The 14,308-nt window shown below is 36.1% G+C and overlaps 1 protein-coding gene and 1 non-coding gene across 2 annotated transcripts in view; both read left to right on the top strand.

Annotated features, from left to right (window-relative positions):
- Positions 1–14,308, top strand: part of DCC (DCC netrin 1 receptor) — a 753,976-nt gene that overhangs the window by 392,643 nt on the left and 347,025 nt on the right. The window lies entirely within an intron of this gene.
- LOC124517194 (small nucleolar RNA U13) lies at positions 13,727–13,830 on the top strand. The gene has a single exon (XR_006963344.1). It is a non-coding gene; the product is annotated as a small nucleolar RNA U13 (small nucleolar RNA).

Raw genomic sequence — 14,308 nt, 5'->3', positions numbered from 1 at the left:
ATTGCAAATACTTATGCATCCAACATGGGAGTACTCAAATACATAAAACAGCTTATAACAAATATAAAGGAACTAATTGATAGTAATGCAATGATAGTGTAGGGCACTTTAACACCTCACTTACATTAATAGATGGATCATCCAAACAGAAAATCAACAAGGAAACTGTGGTTTTGAATGACACATTGTACCAGATGAATGTAACAGATATATTCAGACATTCCATCCTAAAACAGCAGAATACACATTCTTTACAAGTGTACATGGAACATTCTCCTGAATAGATCACATGTTAGGCCACAAAACAAGTCTCATTAAATTCAAAAAGATTTGAATCATATGATACATCTTTTCTGACCACAAAACTATGAAACTAGAAAGCAACCACAAGAAAGAAATCCGGAAAGAACACAAATACATGGAGGTTAAATAACAAGCTATTAAATAATGAATGGGTCAGCCAAGAAATTGAAGTGGAAATCAAAAAATACATGGAGACAAATGAAAATGAAATAGTCCAAAATCTTTGAGATGCAGCAAAAGCTATTCTAAGAGGGAAGTATATAGCAATACAAGCATACCTTAGGAAGCAAGAAAAGTCTCAAGTAAACAACCTAACCTTATACCTACAAGAACTGGATAAACAAGAACAAACAAAATTTCAAACAAGTAAAAGGAAGGAAATAATAATGATTAGAACAAATATTAATGAAATAGAAACTAAAAAACAAAACCAAAAACAACCAGTAGAACAGACCAATGAAACAGGAGCTGGTTCTTTGAAAAGAACAACAAAATTGATAAACTTTTAGCCAGACTCATTAAGAGAGAGAGATAAAGAGAGAGAGAACACATAAATAAACAAAACCAGAAATGGAAGAGGAGAAAAAACAACTGACACCACAGAAATACAAGGAAGTATAGGAGAATAACATGAAAACTTCTTTGCCAACATATTGAAAACGCTAGAATAAATTGGTAAGTTCCTAGAAACATAAAACTTCCCAAAACTGAACCAAGAAGAAATAGAAAATTTGAACAGACTGATTACCAGTAATGAAATTGAATCAGTAATCAAAACCTTCTAACAGGGACACCTGGATGGCTCAATTGGTTAAGCATCCGATTTCAGCTCAAGTTATGAGCTCACGGTTTGTGGGTTCAAGCCCACTGTTGGGCTCTGTGCTGACAGCTCAGAGCCTGGAGCTTGCTTCAGATTCTGTGTCTCCCTCTCTCTCTCTGCCACTCCCTCACTCTTGCTCTGTTTCAATCTCTCTCACAAATAAATAAAACATTAAAAAAAAAAAACTATCAACAAACAAAAGTCCAGGGTAAGATGGATTTCACAGGTGAATTCTACCAAACATTTAAAGAAGAGTTAATACCTGTTCTTTTCAGAACACCTCCAAAAAATAGAGAGGAAGGAAAACTTCCAAGTTCATTAAATAAGGCCAGAATTACCATGACATCAAAACCAGATGAAAACACCAAGGGGGGGGGGGGGAGAGAGAGAGAGAGAGAGAGAACTACAGGCCAATATCTCTGATGAACACAGACACAAAAATCCTCAATAAAATATCAACTAACTTAATCCAACAATACATTAAAAAAGTCATTTATCACAATCAAGCAGGATTTATTTCCAGGATGCAAGGGTGGTTCAATTGTTGAAAATCAATCAATGTTATACATCACATCAAGAGAAAGGATAAAAACCATATGATAATTTCAATAGACACAGAAAAACCACATGGCAAAGACCAACATCAATTCATGATAAAAACCCTCAACAAAGTAGGTTTAGAGGGAACATACCTCAACATAATAAAGGCCATATATGGAAAACTCACAACTAACATCATCTTTAATGAGGAAAAACAAAGAATGTTTCCCCTAACGTCAGGAACAAGACAAGGATGTACTACTCTCACCACTTTTATTCAACATAGTACTGGAAGTTCTAGCTATAGCAATCAGACAACAAAAAGAAACAAAAGACATCCAAATTAGTAAGCAAGAAGTTAAACTTTAACTAGTTGCAGATGACATGATACTATATATGGAAAACCCAAAAGACTTTACCAAAAAAATTGCTACAACTGCTAAATGAATTTAGTAAAATCACAGGATACAAAATAAATGTACAGAAATCTGTAGCATTTCTATACACTAATAATGAAGCAGCAGAAAGAGAAATTAAAAAAACCATTCCAGTTACAATTGCACCAAAAATAAGATACCTAGGAATAAACCTAACTAAAGAGATGAGACACCTGTACTCTGAAAATTATAAAACACTGATGAAAGAAATTGAAGATGACACAAAGAAATGGAAAGACATCCCATGCTCACGGATTAGAACAAATGTTGTTAAAATGTCTATACTACCCAAAGCAATATGCACATTCAGTGCAATCCCTATCAAAATAACACCAGCATTCTTCACAGAACCAAAAAAAAAAATCCTAAAACTCTTATGGAACCACAAAAGACTTCGAATAGCCAAAGCAATCTTGAGAAGGAAAGACAAAACTGGAGGTATCACAATTCCCGATTTTGAGATGTACGAAAAAGCCAGTATGTACTAGAACAAAAATAGACAATTACATCAATAGAACAGAATAGAGATCCCAGAAATAAAGCTACAATTATGTGGCCAATTAATATTTGACAAACGAGGCAAGAATATGCAATGGGGAGGGGGGTGGGAGGGAGTGGAGGGTGGGTGATGGTTATTGAGGAGGGCACCTTTTGGGATGAGCACTGGGTGTTGTATGGAAACCAATTTGACAATAAATTTCATATATTGAAAAAAAATATGCAATGGGGAAAAGACAGTCTCCTCAGTAAATGGTGTTGGGATAACTGGACAGCAACATGCAAAAGAATGAAATGGGACCACTTTCTCACATCATACACAAAAATAAACTCAAAATAGATTAAGGACTTAAATGTGAGACCTGAAACCATAAAAATCCTAGAAGAAAACATAGGCAGTAATTTCTCTGACATGGGCCATAGCAACATTTTTTTCTAGGTATGTCTCCAGAAGCATGGGAAACAAAAGCATGGGAAACAAAATAAATTATTAGGATTACATCAAAATAAAAAGTTTCTTCACAGCAAAAGAAACAATCAACAAAACTAAAAGACAACCTACTGGATGGAAGAAGATATTTGCAAATGACATGTCCAAAGAGGGTTAGTATCCAAAATATATAAAATAATCACACAGCACAATACCCAAAAAACAAATGGTCCAATCAAAATTGGCAAAAGACATGAACAGGCATTTATTCAATACATACAGATGGCCAACAGACATAAGAAAAGATGCTCAACATCACTCATCATCAGAGAAATACAAATCAAATCACAATGAGTTATGACCTCACACCTGTTGGAATGGCTAAAATAAAAGCACAAGAAACAACATGTTGGTGATGATGTGGAGGAAAAGGAACCCTTGTGCAGTGTTGGTAGGAATGCAAGCTAGTGCAGCCACTGTGGAAAACTCTATGGAGATTTCTCAAAAAACTAAAAATAGAATTACCATATGATCCAGTAGTTCTGTACCCAAAGAAGACAAAAACACTAAGATTTTTTAACACAATTTTAATTTTAACACAGTTAAACACTAATTTAAAGGACACGTGCACCCTTATGTTTATTGCAGCGTTATTTACAATAGCTAAATTATGGAAGCAGCCAAGGGTCCATCGATAGATGAATAGATAAATAAGATCTGGAGTGTGTGTGTGTGTGTGTGTGTGTGTGTATGTGGTTGGGTGGGTGTAATAGTCTACATAATGGAAAATTACTCAGCCATAAAAAAGAATGAAATCTTTCTATTTGCAACAACATGGATGGATCTAGAGATTATAATACCGAGTGAAATTTGTCACTCAGAGAAAGACAAATACCATATGATTTCACTCATATGTGGAAAGTAAGAAACAAAGCAAAGTAAGAAAGAGAGAGAGAGAGAGAGAGAGAGAGAAAGCGAGAAACAGATCTGAACTATAGAAAACAAACTGAGGGTTATCAGAGGGGAGGTGGGTGGGGAATGGGTCAAATAGGTGAACGAGGTTAGGGAGTGCATTTGTGATGAGCACTGAGGCACATATCGAATTGTTGGATTACTATGTTGTACACCTGTAACACTGTATGGTAGCTATACTGAATTAAAATTAAAATGGAAAATAAAAATAAAAAACTAAGATACCAACATTGTTACATTACTGTGACCTAGACTCTGGACTTTCTTTGGATTTCTTCAGTTTTTTTCATTAATATCATTTTCCTTCTCAGGATACAATCCAGTGTACTACCTTATATTTAGTTGTCATGCTTCATTAGTATTCTTTTCCTGTAGCAGTTCCTGGTGCTCCTTATTTTTCTTGACCTTGACTATCTTGAAGAATATTGGCCAGTTATCCTGTACAGTATCTCCCAATCTGGGTTTGTGTTGAGTTTTCCTCATAATTTCAACTGGGTTTCTGGGTTTTTGGAAAGACTACTGCAGAGGTGAAGTACTCAAGGATATGTGATAGCCATATGACATCACTGGGGATGGTCACGTTCACCACTTGGTTAAGAGAACGAAGTTTACCAGGGTCTTACCATCAAGTTACTATTTTTCCCTTTTCCTACTCTTTTTCTTTGGGAACAAGTTACTACATCTAGTCCACTTTGTAGCTTCCCTACCTCTCTTTAATGGCTGCAATCAGCAATCTGACCAAGATCTAGTAAGTTTATAACACATTCTTTGTTAATTCTCTAGCACACATGTAGATAGCTTTAGAAGGCAATATAGCTATGTGCTGCTGCCTGTGGAAGAATACCTCCTCCCTTGAAAACCTGGGTTAATTGCTCAGAGGGAGTTCAACAATAAAACTCATACAGTCACCAAATTTCCCATGCCTTATCTGTATGGAAGAGAATTGGACCCCAGGGGAGATACTTTACACGTTTGGATTGTGATACAGCAGAGCAGCAGAGAGGGCAGAAGTCTCATTTAATACCTCTTACTTTGATTGTTTTATTTTCTAGTTATCCCTAAGTGAATTTATTTAAATACCATATTTTGATCTCTGTTCAGACACAACTATAATATGGAGGGAACTGGAGGCCATTTAGTTAACTTTCATAACCATCTCTTCATGCTTATTACAGAATTAGCTTCAGAATCCCAAACTAAATTGAGTAATTTAGGAATGTTTCAGTAAGTGTGGCATTAAGCTCTCAAATTTGTACAGGTCATTTTTTTTCTCTTTTGTGAAAATATTCCTGTGGATATAGAATACAATTTACTCTTTGCATTACATAACCAAAGGTTGGAGAAATGATGGTTTCCTTCTCTTTTGAAACCTAACAAATGTTTTCATTATTGAAGGTGAAGGCCACAGTACTTTGTATTTTTATGTTGACAACCCTTATAGTGAAAGAATTATTTTTGGTGGATTCAGCAATTATTATAAGGATGAGATAATAGGAATTTTCAAACATATTGAAATGAAAGTTGCATGCGTTCATAATGTTTCCCCATCTTTTCTCACTTTTTCTTACTTTCTTTTCTTAATTAATTTGTGACAGCTGTTTGCATATTGGAAAAGGCAATCTTTTGTAATATTAGTAAAAATATTATTCCAGTTTGTCATGCATTTTTCAGTCTCATTTATTATGCTTTTCTATATAGAAGTTTTAGTTTCAATATAGTAATATTTATCGATATTTTCTTTGTGGGTTCTTTTATTATGTCATACTCTTACAACTGCCTCCCTATATTTTGACAATAGAAAAAAACTCGGAGACAGAAGGCATGATAATAAAGTCATATAATCAGTAGTGACTCTAGCACAGACTTCCATTGTTTTAATATCCTAATTCCAAACTTTTTTTTTGTATTATATTATCTTTAAACACAGCTATTACCCACAAAGTGAACAGTGTGGCTACCACTGAGTTCCAAATACTGTCTTGAATTTGGATGAATCAGCTTTGGAGAAAAAAGAGAGAAAGAAAGAAGTAGAAAAACAAACAGGAAAAGGGACAAAGATGGAAGATATTGTTGTTTCCCAGTGTGATAGAACCTTAGTTGTGGCAGTCTTACAACCTATCTGCACCCGAGAAGATAAACTGTCTAGCTACTGCCTGAAAGACAAAATAGTCTGCCTCTTAATTTCTGCCTCCTATTTAATCCCTCGATTCTTTTCACTTTACTCCAGAAAAAAAAAAATCATCCATCATGCCTCTTGATGATCATAAACATGTCAATTTAGGCCAAAAATATATTTTTTGCTTTAGTTATAATAGCAACCAAGAATCAAACTTAAAACAAATATTTATTATTATAGTTGAATCCCTGTATCCTGTATTTCAGAATTTTCACATGCCCTATGTTATATTTGAAATTATTCAATAAATTTACCAACCTTAATTCGATTTGATGTGGGTCTTTGGGTAAATCAACACATTTATTGATTATTTAAAAAATCAAACAGGACTTTTAAAAAGACCCATCTTTTTTTGTAGGAATTAATACTGTTCTATTTAGACTGACCAGAAAGAATACTGGAATTTGATGCACAGCCACAATTTATGATTATATATTTTTATTACTTAACCATCTCTGATTGTTGTTCTTTTTGTTTGCCTATTTAATAGCTTCGAAGTATAACTGCTAGGTTCAGGCCAGTAAACCTCTGTTTTTTTAAAATATAATTTATTGTCAAATTGGCTAACATACAGTGTGTAAAGTGTGCTCTTGGCTTTTGGGGTAGATTCCTGTGGTTCATTGCTTACATACAACCAGTGTTCATCCCAACAAGTGCCTTTCTCAATGCCCATCACCCATTTTCCCCTCTCTCCTACATCCCCATCAAGCCTCAGTTTGTTGTCCGTATTTAAGAGTCTTTTATGATTTGCCTCCCTCCCTCTCTGTTTGTAACTATTTTTCCCCTCCCCCTCCCACATGGTCTTTTAAGTTTTTCAAGATCCACATGAGTGAAAACATATGATATCTGTCTTTTTCTGACTCACTTATTTCACTCAGCATAATACCTTCCAGTCCCTTCCACGTTGCTGCAAATGGCATAATTTCATTCTTCCTCATTGCCAAGTAGTATTCCATTGTATATATAAACCACATCTTCTTTATCCATTCATTAGTTGATGGACATTTAGGCTCTTTCCATAATTTGGCTGTTGTTGAAAGTATCCTGATAAGCCTTTTTTATGGTTTACAGTTTGTTGTCTCCCTTACTGTAATACATCAAAAAAGGAAAAAAAAAAAAAAAAGATGAGCTTACATGAGTGGTCATTCACCTGTGGTTGCAATTTCTCCATGCTTCCCATCTGACTTCCCAGAAAGGAGACTAGAACAGAATTGGACAGCCTCTCTCACTCTTGCATGCTCTCTTTCTGTCTTTCTCTCCGTCTTTCTCTTTCTCTTTCTCTATTTCTTTCTCTTTCTCTGATATGTGTAGGCCTAGAAGGACAAACTCAAAAGGAAACAGGGTTCTAAGGAAATGTCTTTCATATGCATTCTGTGCACCCCTGTAATTTTGCAGCAGCTTCATAGTGGTGATATAAGGCTCTACTTCTATAAACTTAATTGGAATAAGTAATAATTTATCTTAGTTTTATATCCTCTTTTATTCTTTTTATTTCCCTTTAATTTGTTTTGGTGGCTATAAAATTCAAGGATGAGTACCTAGGGGTTAGAGCCAAGATGCTTAATAAACCTCCATGCCCTGCCAATGCGCTCCTGGCCTAAGATGCTGCCTCCCACACCCGTTCTCTTCTTGTCTATCAGAAACATAGCATTTGGTGAGTATGTCATTCTGAAACTCTCATGCTCCGAGACATTTCAGAGCATTGAAACTAGCCCATCCTGGCAATGACCATTTCTACAGCTACACTTAGACAGTAACTTTAAATAAAGTCTTTTAAAATTTGTTTTTAAATCCCATGGACAAAGTTGGAAATTTGCCATTAGTAGAAATCAATGAGCCATCAAATGTGATTGCAGTTGTTTTGTTGTTGTTTTTTGTTTTTTTGCTTTTTTTTTTTTTTTTTTGTCACTGGGTATCCAGAAACAGTAAAAGTTATTAATAGTATTTATAATACTAAAGAGGATAGCTTGAACTTTTAGTTCTTCCTATTTAATTTGTATTATTTTCAACTTACTTTAACTTGAATTTCTTACTGAAAAAAATCAGTTACTTAAAAAAAAAATTAAGACTACCTAGCACTGATTCAATTATTTTTTCTTAACAACAAAGCTTGTTAGCTATTTCACTTTGGTAGTGTCTTATTATCAAAGGAAATTGTATGGGAAAACGCTGCCTCTTAAAGCCTACCATACTGATTTGTATCAGCAATGCATGTGTTCTTTAGATGTTCTTCACGGCTGGAGAAAAGGATCACATGGCAGCCTGGGACAAAGCACCAGATGGCTGGGATAAGGTGAACATTGATAAAGGCACATGAGAGATGGGAGGGGAGATGTCACAGCTTGTCAGTCTTTATCCCTAGAGGAAGCTCTGGTGACAGGGGAATGATTGAAATGGCACATTCCAGGTCCCTAGACGTGGAGAAGGGATAAATAATGACTAGGAATTCAATGACATAAACTCAAGGGAAAGGATGGAAACAAAAGGAGCTGGGGACAGGGTAGAAATGGAGTTTTCCTACAGTTGGTGAAAGATGCCAGGAAGAGACATTGATGAGAGAGATGATTAAAGTTAGCCTTACAAAGCCTTGGAATAGAGACAGCTGGAAAGGGTACAATGATTAGTAAGAAAATACAGAGAATGAAGAGACCTGAAATGAAGTACATTTTTCTTGAAGTAGACATGTGGGTTGACAAAAAGGGGAAAACAAAGGATGAATTTTCTTTGCAACCTGATAAACGAAATAGGGAGAGAGATTGAGCTGACCACATCTTATCCTTACATGGAGGAAGCACTCTTGTCCCCAACTCACTTGACCTATCAGATTTAGCCCAAATCCTTCCCAAAGCCTTTCTGGTAAGGATCCTAGATTTCCAACAAGATATCACGAAACTAGGCCAGCAGAGGCAGACTTTCTGCTTTCTGGATCTGAAGATAGATTAAATAATAATAACAATTCCTTGAATACATATCATATGCCAGGTTCTGTGAGCAGCCCTTAAACCTAGTTTATATCAGCACATAGGCCTGCATGTCAGATAAATTGCATCGGTTTTCAAATGTGGAGGCTAAGTATCAGAGAAGCTAAATAATTTTCCAAGTTATGTAGTCACAAAGTAGCAGAGCAGGGATCCAACGCCCCTTCTATTTAATTGTAATTTTCTAGTATAGTGCATTAGTTTACATAAATGATGGACTAGCCACCTTCCCAAGCTGCCTGAGATCCACTCTATTTTGGATAAACCCTTTTAAAAGGTACTTTATTAAATAAACAAAGTGAAAATAAAGAATACAATTCATTCACACATGTGTAGGTTGACCAGTTTACCAGATAGTATTTTCTTCTCATTTTGTCTTTTGAAAAGGCTTCGAACTCTGAGAGATGTAGTTATCTCTGCTGATATAATACCACCTTACAGGGTTTTTTTCCATCATATATCTTTGTGTGGCCATAGGTGATCCTTCTTACCATGCAACACTGGCCTGTCAATTCTCTTTGATATATAGCTTTGGGATAAAAATCACACTTCCTATAACAGATCCCCAGGTTCTTTTCTAGATGTACAAGTTAACTCAAATTAACTTTTTAGGCATCTGATCTGCTTCTTAATGAAAACATTATTTCTCTTAGGCATTACTCCTGTACAAGCACATCTTCTACATTGTTTGGCACATAGTTGGATTTTAGGAACGTGTTCACCTCTCATTTGGTACAAAATGAAATAGTCTCTTTGTAAATCTACATTCCCTTGGAAGCTTCCTCTGAGTTCAGTTTTTTAATCTACTTTGTAATTTATTAGCAGAGTAATCATGATTAGTATGACCAGCTTGTAATAATAGCTCACTTCCTTCCCAGTACATAATCTCAAATACCCATTTTTGAGGGTTCTGAAAGGGAATTTTCTGATAAGTCTCAACATTATAATTTCACAATTTTGCAATGCCTTTCATTTAGCTAACACTGCAAGAATGTATTGGATGCCTAGGAAGTCACTAAACGTATGGTGCTAGATTTAGGGATTAGAGTGATGAATAGTTTATACTTGGTTTCTCCTCTTACAGAGAATATAATTTGGTATAGGATACCAAAAAAAAAAAATGACTAAGCCATTGCAGTTCAGAGTAGGAAGTGCCTACAGGGGACTTCACCCAAGCCTGTGAGAGTCTAGATTTAGAGGCTCCTAAGCCAAGGTGGGAATCAGTGAGGTGATACCTGAGCATAAATCTGAAGGAGAAGCCCAGGCCAGAGCAGGAAAGAAGTTGGAGGGAAGTATTCTAGCTCAGGCTGTGGCACAGAAAAGTAGGAGAGGTGAAAGCATGAGGTCTTCATGAAACTAATTAAGGTCAGTGACCCCAGAGACCTTCCACTGTATCCTTCTCAGGTTTACCCCTGCCCAAGACAACTGAGAACATAGAGCTTGAGATGAGAGGAGCAATATGAGAGGTGAGAGTAGATAGGTCCTTACAGTGAAGCTGGGGCAGAGAGAATTACCCATTACTGAGGGGGCTTTCCTCCCTGGAATTGGAAGATGGATTAAAACAGCCCTTCATGCAGTGCCTTACACATAGTAATCCCTCCATGAATATTGAATGGATTAATGATTGGACACATAAATTGATCTTAGCAAAGAAAATCCATACATGCATGATCCAATTCCATAGCACTACTGCTATGATAGATTGTAAAATAAGAGGTCTGCAAAATAATATGTTTCTGGGAACAGAATAGAAATGGCTTAGGGAGAAAGTGTTCTGATTTATAAACAAACACCCTACTGAAAATTTAGCATGGAATTTGTTTAAAAATAAGAGATTATCTTGCCTGGGTGGCTCAGTCAGTTAAGTGTCTGACTTCAGCCCAGGTCATGATCTCACAGTTCGTGAGTTCAAGCCCTACTTCAGGCTCTGTGCTGACATCTTAGAGCCTGGAGCCTGCTTCAGATTCTGTGTCTCCCTCTCTCTCTCTCTGCCCCTTCCCTGCTTCTTCTTCTCTCTCTCTCTCTCTCTCTCTCTCTCTCTCTCAAAAATAAATAAATATTAAAAAAAAATAAGAGACTATCTCAAACTTAGTAATTGTCTTACATGTATCCACCTTATGTCTTAAAATTAGTTCCCTATTCTCTTAGAAGAAATCCACAGTTTAAAAATAAATAATTCTTCATTTCAAGCATAGCAGTAGGAGCTTGATAGACATTCAATAAATGTTGATTATTCAATTTTAGATACTAACCCAATAAATCATTTTATGTAAAGATTAAGATTTAATGAAATGTTATAGAGATCATTAACTTCTATCTCATATTAACTTAAAATAAAAAGTGGCTTCAAATCACTATTTTTTTAAATTCACATTTCTTAGTTTTACTAAAGTTCTGAATACACTAGCTCAAAAGCCATGATTCTTTGAATTTTGAAAATAACATGAAACTGTAGAAAAAAAAATGTTAGTCTTTGTAATTTCACATATACAGCTGACCTTATTTTTGGTAGGTTTGTGAAATTACTTTGTGAACTACAAAAACTTTAAACCAAAACTTAAATTTTATCTACTTCTCTATTTGGACAATTAAAATCTAGAGTTTGGAGTCAAGGGAGCAATGATAAGAAAAGAATACAAAAGGAAAAGAGATAGAGTTTGCCCTGAGGACAATTAAATGTTCCTGTCATTTCATTAATGTTATCTATTTATATTTTACTTAAATCTTCAAGCTAATAAGGAGATGCAGTGGAAAAAAAATGTAGTTGATCTGGCAGCCACATTTATAGGATTTCAGTTAACAGTATGGGGAATGATAAGGAAATAAGCCTATCGGTGTTTGATGCTTAACACAAATTAAATATTTTTGTGTTTTTGTGATACATCTTATCTTTCATGTGCCTCATAGCGAGTGGAGGTCAGATAGTTAATAAGCTCAGAGGAAAACTAATGTCTGTAAATATATAGTAAAATACTGAGAGAAAAAAAAAACCTCTTTGATATCTAGACGGAACATGGCTTTATAGAAAAATTAAGCCAATGATATAATTGTTGCCAAGGCTATGGCAATAACATCATAAAATAGTAGTAGTAGTCGTAGTAGACTACATAAAATAGTACTAGTAGTAGAAATAGTAATTAGTAATTTAGAAACCAAAGTTTTAAAACTATTCTTTTGATTTATATTATTTTCAGAAATCACTTCCTTTTCCTGGATTGTACTATGATAATTTTTTAAAAAGAGATTCTTACAAAAACAAAAAAAAAATAATAAGACTATGTTATAGGGTGGCAAATGCACCTCTTCTTCTCCATGACAACAGATAAAGAAGCCGTAACCATGGCAACAGTAATGGGCCAGGGAGATTAGGTCCAGACTGGAGATTAGGCCTCCAAGAGCAAAGAAAAAAAGTCCTGATTGGTTCCTTATTGAGACCTTATGTGAAGATGAGTGACTGTTGAGAGAAAGCCTGGAGGATTAGTACGAACAAAATTAATTCCCTGTATAAAGAAAGAAGCCATCTCTTTGTTAAAAAATGTGTCCGTTCCTTTTCAGACGAGGACTGTTTAAACTGAGGTAAAAGAGTCCGAGATTCATTCTATTCTGAGCTTTATCTGTGTCATCTGCATCTAGACTAGCTCTGTGAGAAGGCACTCCTGGAGGCCTGAGGAGAACAGCATCTGTGTGCAGGCTCTCATTGCTCTGCCTCTAGGCAGCCCCTGAATGGGTGGGGAAGTCAACTCATTTCGGATGTGATACCATCTCTACGTGAGGTGCTTTTGAGGAAAAAGGAACTGAAAATTTGTCCCCTTTTCTCTTCCAAGTCATTTGTCTAACTTCTTGAGAGTTCTCAAAAGGTTTTTGCAAGTCACCATTGATCACATTTGCTTTTTAGAAAATCTTTTGCTAAAAAAAATCGTGTAAGGATCCCATTTACTTTAAACTGGTAAGATGTATAGGTATTACATTTGGAGAAAATGAGCTATGATTTCACAAGGATGCATGGGTTACTTAAGGTTTTTTAAAATGATAAATTTATAGACCTGAGAATGTTTGGTCAGATGGTATGAATATTTTTCACTTTAAAGGATTTTGCCAAGTGAACTGCTAAAAAGACTGTACTCTTACAAACTTCAACTGACAGTGTAAGAGAGTGTCACATCCTGGCCAACTGTAGATACTAACATTCTTTAAAGTCTTGCTACCGTGACAGATTTTTTTTAAATGCACTTTATCCTGACAGACTTTTTTAGATTTTATTTTAATGCACATTTCTTTTACTGTCAGGTTGAACCCTACTTTAAAATAAGTTTATTATTTTATTGATCTTTGGACATTCCTGTTATATAATAGATATTAACTATCATCTGTTAGATATTTTGCAAATACTTCGGATCAGTCTTTCCAGAGGAAACGACACTAAACTAAGTGACAGGGGATAGCAGGAGTTAGGTGGACGAGATGGGTCTGGTAGAGTGGGAGCTACTGTGTGGAGGCTTTAGGGAATCACCCGTGTATCCTCATGGAGAGAGCCTGCTTGGTGCAAGCAGCAAAAAGCCAGGGAGCCTTCAGATCCTCTTGTCGTTCATAGGTGTGACGACTGGGTGTTCACGTTGTCATGTGACATGTGCTTCCCTCAAACTTTGTTATGACCTCGGCACGTTACCCAAATGAGGTGTGGGGCAGGGGTGGGGGGGAGCCAGGGAACCTCCATGTGAACTGCATGAGGAATGCCTTCATCTATTGTTCACTACTGTCCCCTCTGGGCCTAGAAGGGCTGGCATTGGATAAGCACTCTGTGAATACTTTTTGGATGAGTAGAGCTAACGGATGCTGCTTACTGTGGAAACCTTGCAAGCCTTTCCCCAAAATGGTATTTTTCTGGCAATAGGAACACACTAAGCTATTGTGCAGGAAAGCTAATGCCCTTGGAATCGCCCTCAATCAGTGGTGGGAGAGTGGTAGATAAATATCTCAGCTTGTTTGCCTCAGAACAGATAACTTTGAGGCCTATGCCACACTGGCCCCCAGAGTCCCTAGTGGAGTTGCCGTTCAGTTTCCTAGTATGCTGACTGCCAGATAATTCACTTTTTCTAGCCTTCACTCCCTGCTGTCTCACTTCCCAAATTTCCGGTGGTTCCTTGGATCAGCTTC

This window comes from Lynx rufus, unplaced genomic scaffold (assembly GCF_022079265.1).
Source record: "Lynx rufus isolate CCGP_SWC_20201006 ecotype Redwood Valley unplaced genomic scaffold, mLynRuf1.p SCAF_20, whole genome shotgun sequence".
In the NCBI taxonomy this organism is placed as follows: domain Eukaryota; kingdom Metazoa; phylum Chordata; class Mammalia; order Carnivora; family Felidae; genus Lynx; species Lynx rufus.
The sequence above is the reverse complement of the archived record's forward strand: the minus strand, read 5'-3'. Positions and strand labels throughout refer to the sequence as shown.